Below are 9,072 nucleotides of genomic sequence, written 5' to 3' on the forward strand. Positions count from 1 at the left end.
ATTCAGCCTTATCAATGATCTGAGAACGTGCACTGAGACTCTAACTGACAGGGTCGTGCCCCGTCTATTTGAATGGTCCCTGTAAACCAAAGGAGGCCCTATCCACTGCTCAGTGGCATTCCTTCAGACCTCCAGCCTTATTCCTGCATTGTGAACAGATTGCCTTCAGGTGCAGCCAGATATCAGACAGACAGACAAACAATGGTCACACAAAGCCGTGACTGAAAAAAAGGCCACAGAGTCGGCATTCCGGAGATCTTGTGGTAGATCTGTGTGAGTGAATCTGCAAAAATAATTCAGTCAATTATCAAATGGATAGAACGATAGGCCGCATCAGGTCTAGGCAGCGCAACGTGTGGCGCTCCGACTGTTGCAGAACGTAACATCCCAGCAGGCCGTGATACATTAGAAATATGTCACTGATATTGCCTACATTAAACCAGGGTTGCCGACTTTCAAAAAATCCTCTCCGGGAGAAGCCCGGAGAGGAATCTTGCATTACGCGTTTTGGGGGCGGGGCTTAACTGTGACATCATTAAGCCCCGCCCCAATTATGGCAAATAACTGAAATAACTGATGTCCATGGAGGGGGCGGGGCTAAAACAACACGATTGTGCCGTTTTAGCTCCACCCCTCCCCTGAGACCCGCGTATTGCGGCATATAAATGCCGCGATCGGGGGGGCTCAGTGGGGGTCCCCCTGATTCCGGGAGGGTTGCCCACCCTTCCGGAGGCCGGGAGGAAGACCTGATTTTCGGGAGACTCCCGCAAATTCCGGGAGGGTCGGCAACCCTGCATTAAACGCCGCTGACAAATACCAATCTGGATGGGTGATACCTGCTGTCAGCTTAAAGGGCATACACAGTGGCACAGCTGGCTGCATCCACGTGGATATAAATATTTCTTGTGATATCAGCTGCCCGCCCCCCCACATGTCCGTCACGGCCTCATTTGCATTAGAACGCTCAGTGTTGTCATGGGAACGCCCATGAAAGGCTGGGTGTTCCCATATGCTAATGGACCGGTCCACCATCCCCCCACCCTCCGCCCGCAAGGATGGGTGCATGCACCCAGTGAGCAGTTTGTTCGCCATGGTCCCAACGCATGCACTTGCACAGAAATGCTCAAAGTGCAAACATCGGCCCCGTGCAAACGAAAGGACCAGAATAAGGTCCTAGGTCGACCACTGAAGCTTGCCGGGCCATAGGTCAACACCTGAAATAGGTCAAAATGGCTAAGGTCGACAGGGTCAGAAGGTCGAGAATGGGAAGGTCGACAGTCAAAATGTCGACATAAGTTTTTCATGTTGTTTTTGTTCTGAATGTTGACATAGCCGACATGGACACCGTCTAAGTGTACCACGTCCCCTCGCTGCGTTCGCCATGCTTCTCCACTATTTTGATCTCCCACCACACCGTAGTGGCTAAAAAAAAAAAAGTGGTGAAAAACTCATATCGACCTTTTGACTGTCGACCTAATGATTGTCATGTTGACCTATTTCAGTTGTCGACTTAAGCCCTGTCGTATCCCTTCCAGTAAGCATGAGCGGTCTATTGCTAAGCATCTGTAAAATGTAATGCATTCGCAGCCATCAGATGTCACCTGATCGCTGGTCGCCAAACACCTGCAGACCACCGTTCAAGTCTGATTTGGGCCCAAGGATCCTTTGGACTGCCCCCGCTTGCAAGCAATAGTTTCTAATTGGCTGTTCAGCCTGGCCAACCAGAAGATATCATATGCGACCTGCGGAAATGCGCATTGTATGTATGACATTCCGATTCAGCCAGAAACAACTTATGCTCCTGCTGAAGACCGTACTGGCTTTGACCCTGTATTTGAAAACGTTTCCAAAAACGGGTCTGCCAGGTAAAACCCCTTTCACACCGCATCTCTTAAATGGTATATTACCGTTTAAGTGACTTTTTTTGACACTGGCAGACCCGTTTTTGGAAACTATCCAAATACAGGGTCAAAGCCAGTACGGTCTTCAGCAGGAGGCTGCTTATAAGAAAAGTGACTTTCGGAAAATGGCTGCCTCCATACGAAATACGGGGCAGCCATTTTCAGAAAGTCACTTTTTTTATAAGCGCATCCGTCCACACTGCCGGGATCCGCAACGCAACAGGTACCGGCTGCACGGGGGGGGGGGGGTGTTCTTAAACACATTGGGGGGGGGGGGGGTTTAGCCCTAGGGGGGTTATGTTAACCCTAGGGGGGGTGTTAAGCTGCGCGCGGGGGGGGGGGGGGGGGGCGGGGGGCTCCAGGGGGTGAAGTGCCTATGAATATTTAATGAGTGCTCATTAAATATTCACTGCACTGGGTCCACTCATTGTCTGGGTCCTAAATACCGTTTCAGACCCGCTGTTGATGCCAAAATACCGGGTCTGAAACGTGTAGGACCCTCCATTTTAACCGTTTTACAAAAACTGCTTTTGTAAAACGGTGAAGTGGTTCTGCACCTTTCAGACCGCACATACAGTATTACCGTTTTAAAACGGTTAAAAATCAGCAAAATACCGGTCTTTAAGTGCGGTCTGAAAGGGCAATAGTGTGCCGATTTCAGAAAGTTGTGTACACACCTTAAGCCTTGGAGAGAGATAAAGTGGACAGATATAAAGTACCAACCAATCAGCTCCTAACTGTCATGTTATTGGCTGTGGGGTAAATGTTTGACTGGTCAATAATGAGGAGAAGTGGTATTAAGGGGGAGAAGTGGTATAAAGGGGGAGGAGTAGTATGAAGGGAGAGAAGCGGTTTGAAGGGGAGAAGCGGTATGAAGGGGAGAAGCGGTATGAAGGGAGAGAAGCGGAATGAAGGGGGAGGAGTAGTATGAAGGGAGATAATCGGTATGAAGGGGGAGAAGAGGTATGAAGGGGGAGAAGCAGTATGAAGAGAGAGAAGCGGTATGAAGCGGGAGGAGTAGTATGAAGGGAGACAAGCGGTATGAAGGGGAGAAGCGGTATGAAGGGAGAGAAGCAGAATGAAGAGGGAGAAGCAGTATGAAGAGAGAGAATTGGTAGTGGTACGAAGGGGGAGAAGCGGTATGAAGGGAGAGAAGCGGTATGAAGGGGGAGGAGTGGTATGAAGGGGGAGGAGTGGTAAGAAGGGGCAGAAGCGGTATAAAGGGGGAGAAGCGGTATGAAGAGGGAGAATCAGTATGAAGAGAGAGAAGCGGTATGAAGGGAGAGAAGCGGTATGAAGGGGGAGAAGCGATATGAAGGGGGTGGAGTGGTATGGAGGGAGAGAAGCGGTATGTAGACTGAGAAGCAGTATAAAGAGAGAGAAGCATTATGAAGTGAGAGAAGCGGTATGAAGGGGGTGAAGTGGTATGAAGGGAGAGAAGCGGTATGAAGGGAGAGAAGCGGAATGAAGGGGGAGGAGTAGTATGAAGGGAGATAATCGGTATGAAGGGGGAGAAGCGGTATGAAGGGGGAGAAGCAGTATGAAGAGAGAGAAGCGGTATGAAGCGGGAGGAGTAGTATGAAGGGAGAGAAGCGGTATGAAGGGGAGAAGCGGTATGAAGGGAGAGAAGCAGAATGAAGAGGGAGAAGCAGTATGAAGAGAGAGAATTGGTATGAAGGGGGAGTAGTGGTACAAAGGGGGAGAAGCGGTATGAAGGGAGAGAAGCGGTATGAAGGGGGAGGAGTGGTATGAAGGGGGAGGAGTGGTAAGAAGGGGCAGAAGCGGTATAAAGGGGGAGAAGCGGTATGAAGAGGGAGAATCAGTATGAAGAGAGAGAAGCGGTATGAAGGGAGAGAAGCGGTATGAAGGGGGAGAAGCGATATGAAGGGGGTGGAGTGGTATGGAGGGAGAGAAGCGGTATGTAGACTGAGAAGCAGTATAAAGAGAGAGAAGCATTATGAAGTGAGAGAAGCGGTATGAAGGGGGTGAAGTAGTATGAAGGGTGTCAATGCCCAATTTATCCCAGCATATAATTTCCATAATCATAATTATAATCATGCCCACTAAAATTAATATAGTCTGAGATAAATATTATTCATATCTCATAAGTAAGGAAAAGATCGAATATTAATTTACATATTTTTAGATATCACATAATGTCATGTTTGGACTCAAAATGTGCGAAATTATAATAACTGTCAGATGACAGTTATTAGAATTCCATATGATATTGCACACACATGTTATTACAAATCATAAGTTCACATAAGATTTAAAATACAGTAACAGAGGGGCGTGTCTGTAGGCTAATGAAAGGAGGTGAATGAATGGTTCTCTGGAAAGCAGCTAAGCCAGTCATAGGATACTGTAAACAAAGGCAAGTGAAACCTGTTGAATGAATAGATTCTCCCCTCCCCCGAGACTTCTCTTGCTTAAGCAAGAGAGAAACTTTGCCACTTGCTGTTCGATCAAGACACAGAGAGGATGGGGCTCGCTTCACCGGGAGGCTCCTTCCATAACATATGGATTTGATAAGTATTATGTATCATCTAACTGAATTGTGTACTAGGACCTCGGTTATGGATATGGATTATGCTAGAGAGTTTAAATGTAGTTAACTTCCATTCTTAGTCTGTTTTCAGATAGTAACATGTGCATAGGCCCAGCGTACGTTTACCGATGGTTTGGACAAAGAAAGCTTCTGTCTGTAGTTGAAGGTGATCAGTGAATGATGTTTAGCTAACCTGTAGCTGTTATGATTTGTGAGCAAGGATATGCTTAAATTGGTAGATATAGCCGTGTACGTTTACATGTGGACAAAGGGAGGTCTAAGCCTGCTGCTGCCATGTGGAAAAGCAGAGGCCTAGTTCCTGGATCGTTTGTATACAAGGAGTGTAAATAGCTTGCTTTTCTCTGCTATGTGTCTGGATAGTTAAACTAGCCACTGTGTGATTAAGGAATTGGTTGCAAAGGAGTTCTGTAGTATATGGTATGGACTCTTTGTATGAAAGTGAGTGTGTTGTTCTCAAAGGGATTCTTGGTGTTTGAATGCATGTGTAAGGCTATGCAAGAACAGAGTGCGAGTGCTTTGTGTGATGTCCAGTAAGAGTGTCTGGATAGACTATCTGATGGAGCCTACGTATATGTAAGAAATGTGGATAGCATGATGCTCGGATGGTGTGTGTGTAACGGCATGTGATGTGTGTAAGATATAGCAAGGCCATAGATTGTATGGGCCAGTTAGGTGTTCTGTACACAGAAGTACATTGTAGCTTGAATGATATTCAATTGTGTATGCTGCAGGTGAAGTGTGTTTGCTGCATGTGCGAGTTATTAGAAGGAAAGTAGATCAGAGTATGTGTGATTGCCAGGCGGAAGGTATTAGTCTTTGCTAAAGTTCCTTTGTGGGCCATGTAGTGGAATTTAAGATGGCCGACAGTTATCATAAGATGGCTGAATGCCATGTGGCAGTATCTAAAATGGCGGACACAAAGACTTAGTATCACAAAATGGCTGCTGCTTCATAGCCACGCCCCCAGCACTGTAATTCGCATACACATATAACTGAGGTTAGCTTTATTTAAGGATGCTGGAGCAATAATCGTTATTATGTATAAATACCTGTATTGTTATATTTTGTAATCCATGATACAGTTTCATCAGTTTACATTCATAAATAATATTCATTGGTTATAAATCTGGACATTTAATTATTTGGTTGCGTGCGAAATAAATAAATTAGATAGACTTTGCATATATAAATAAATGTACTTCACTAGATGGGTGCTCGTCGTGGGATATTATATACTTAAAGATATGCAATATTATGCAGATTTGAGCCGATCAGCAAGGGAGGGATCACATATAAAATAGAAATAATTATTTTAAATTTTTCGGTTTTGTTTTGGGTTTTTCTAGTGCTGATAGTCCGGGCCTGCATATGCATAATCTGTAAGATACTAATTTTGGACTTTGGGACAAAAGGAAAAACATTTATTTATATTTAAATACCAAGATGCGATTCTATAAGTAAATATGTTTTAATAATTTGTTTTTTTTTCTCATGTGATGGTATCTCCTTTTGATGTTTATCTTTTAAATAATAGTCAGATATGATTGGCAAGGGCTGTTTCAGGTTGAATTGTTTTTTTTTAATTTGAATTGTTTTATAAGCAGTGCAAATTTTAAATAAATGCACATTTTTTTTTTTATAATTGCAGCAGAAGCGGATTATAAGGGAATAATGTATAGCCATAAATTGCAGGTATTTTACTGCAGACCATCTCAACCTGAGAAAGCCATATGTATAATTGTATGTTGCAAAGAATTCTGGGTAAGAATGCTATTTTCTACTAAATAAATTTATTTTATTTTTAGTATACCTTTCAACATATGGTAAATGAGAATAATAGGACAGTGTTAAGAGTGTTTAATGGTAAACTTTCATTCCCATAATTGATAGGATTGAGTCTAAAGTATTTTAACTTTAGAAAGATAAAAGCAGAGAGAGATAAAATACCAGTCAATAGAAAAATCAGGTACAGTTAAAAATCAACAAATTCCAAGCAGTATGAAATTTGAATGTTACTCCAAGGTATTAAATTTAAAACTGAAACAAATTGTTATCAAGTATGATATATAACATTTTTCTTTTTTTTATTTCAGGCTAAAAGACAGATTTTCTCCTAAGCATATAATACAGCAAAGAAAAAGATTCTTAACTTTTAAAAGGGACAGCCAGAGGGTATTTAGATGTAAATTAAGGTGTTGAGACAATAGATTCTTAACCTGGAAACTTAGACAAAGCAACTCCACTTAGAAAGGCAAAATTTGAATAGGAATGGTTCATTCAGTTGCTTTCTCTCCCACCAGAGACTGCAGTTTAAATAGTTCACAATAGAAACAGAAGTTTTTTTTTTCTCCTGTTATGATCTGTTACCCCAAATGCATAAGTGCATGGAAAAACTGGTAAGAGGTATTGTACTGTGTGGAGTTTGTACCTGTTAAGAGTAAAATTGCATTTGTTTTCCCCTGTGAATGTGAGATATCTACAGTATTGTAAGAGGTGTTAAATTCATAGTGCCATATCCTTGCAAACCACAAATGTTATAGAAAGAGTGTGCTGTTTGGATTTCTTGAATAGTTAAGTTAAATAGAAGTGCAAATAATGGTTGCGAAGTATGCAAAAGAAGGCGGGACTCGGACACATGGGTGTCAACGTCTGCCGCTAAGTGAGACACTGTTTGCGTGATGGACACATGTGCGGGCACATGTGATTGCCTAGGTGCGCTGTACAGGTAAATGCCCAAGGATGGGTAGTGATAATTAATTAAGTGAAATTGAGTAAGACTCCTGTTGAGTTACAAACAGGATTCTTTTATTATTGTTCAAAATTCAAGAAATTCAAATAGTATTGATTAAATTCCCATTGATAGTCAAGGGAACACTCGTGTGACATCCAGTAAAAGAGCTGTCAACCTAGGAAAATTTTCTGTACAGAAATATAGATAGTTAATGTTAAAGTGAATGGTACCCAGATGTAGAAATTCCTGGAAGGTGAAAGGATTGCCCTTAGCGCTAAGGATTGTGTGTTGAAATAGGACACACGGGGGATACGCGATGACGTACGAGTCGACGTACCCATTTTACTGCCCCTTCCGTCGACCTACCTATTTTGGTCTACCGGAAGGGAACAGGAGCGAAAATCGGAACTTCGAATTCCGTTGAGCTCCTCCGGTCTCTGGGGGTCACAGGAAAACAAGTTTGTTGTGCCCTGGAGAGACTGGCCGCGCCTTGTAGGTCAACTAGAAGTTCGCTGCTAGTTGAGAGCTTGGTGATTGAGTATCAATGCCTCGTATCCTTCGCACCTGCTTGACTGTGGGATGTTCTAGGAAGCTGTAGAAGTGAGTGTTTGGGGAGCTCTCAGATAAGTAATAACCCACCGATATCTATTAAGCTGTGAACGTTTATTCCTGTAATTATGGGTAATAAAGGGTCACGCTGTGATAACGTGCATGTTAGGGAAGGAAGCAAGCCAGCCAAAAGGATTGGCTGCTTTTATCAAGTGCTGTGAGCACGGTGAACGAGCAGTGGTTTGCCAAAAGAAATGAAAAAGGAATCAGCAAGTTTTAGAATTTCCCAGTGTTGATAGCTTCGAACCGGATGAATTACACAATAAGAATTGAAAATAATGTCTGCTCTCATCAACGCGAGGTGAGAAGAGGCATAGTGTTTGTTTAAAACTGTGGTATAGGAAGTGGCAATAGGAAAAGTGATGACACAGATGCAATTAGACTGTTAATGCGGAATAGCAATACTCCCCCATTCATATATATAATGGGACCAGTTATTCTAAAGTGTCTGATGTAATTGTGAAACTGACTAACCTATACCCTGTGTCAACTCCTTGTTAAGGATTAGTAAGTGTCAACGTAATATTCAAGACAGCTGTCAACTCCGAGACGAGAGAAGTCAAATGTAAGGCGGAGTCAAACAGCCAGAGAAGATGGTGTTTTTCCCCAAGTGGTAAGAGACGGTACAGTCAATGCCAAATTGACACAGCTGGAGAAGTAGGTATACTGGTTTCACACTGACTCAGGTAATAAGTATTAAGGTAACAAGATAAATTGAGAATGCCAAATTGTATTTGAAGTTAATTACATCCCCAGGTTAATAACTGCTGTAGGTATAGAGAAGCAGAGATGTCGCACAAGAAGAACGATAACCAGCAAGACTCCCAAAACTTTCTTTCTCCCCTTTTTTTGCAAGTAGATTAAAGATTTAAGAATAGAACACAATATTACAGCGTACACATGAAGGTTTAGACTATGGTAAGACATACAGGTATAGAACACGAGGAAAGGTAGAGAACAAGATAACATGTTCTACTCAAAGGAGTACTGCATACGATCCGCCCTCGGTACCAGGGTAATGACGTATAAGGAAATTTGTTTTGAAACATGCTTGTTCATTACATGACATATAGTTCCCATGACACATATGTATGTAAACACATAGATATAGGGAAGTGGTTAAAGGTTAAAAGCCACCTAGTGGTGACTTGTATGTGATGTAACTGTCAGTCCAGGTTCTTAGGAATCAGGTAAGGAGAAATGGAAGTTAATGGATAGTTTATACGTACTCTCTTTTGTTTGTTTGATTGTCATTGTTT

The sequence above is a fragment of the Crinia signifera genome, chromosome 4 (assembly GCF_055691185.1).
Source record: "Crinia signifera chromosome 4, ASM5569118v1, whole genome shotgun sequence".
Taxonomy (NCBI): Eukaryota; Metazoa; Chordata; class Amphibia; order Anura; family Myobatrachidae; genus Crinia; species Crinia signifera.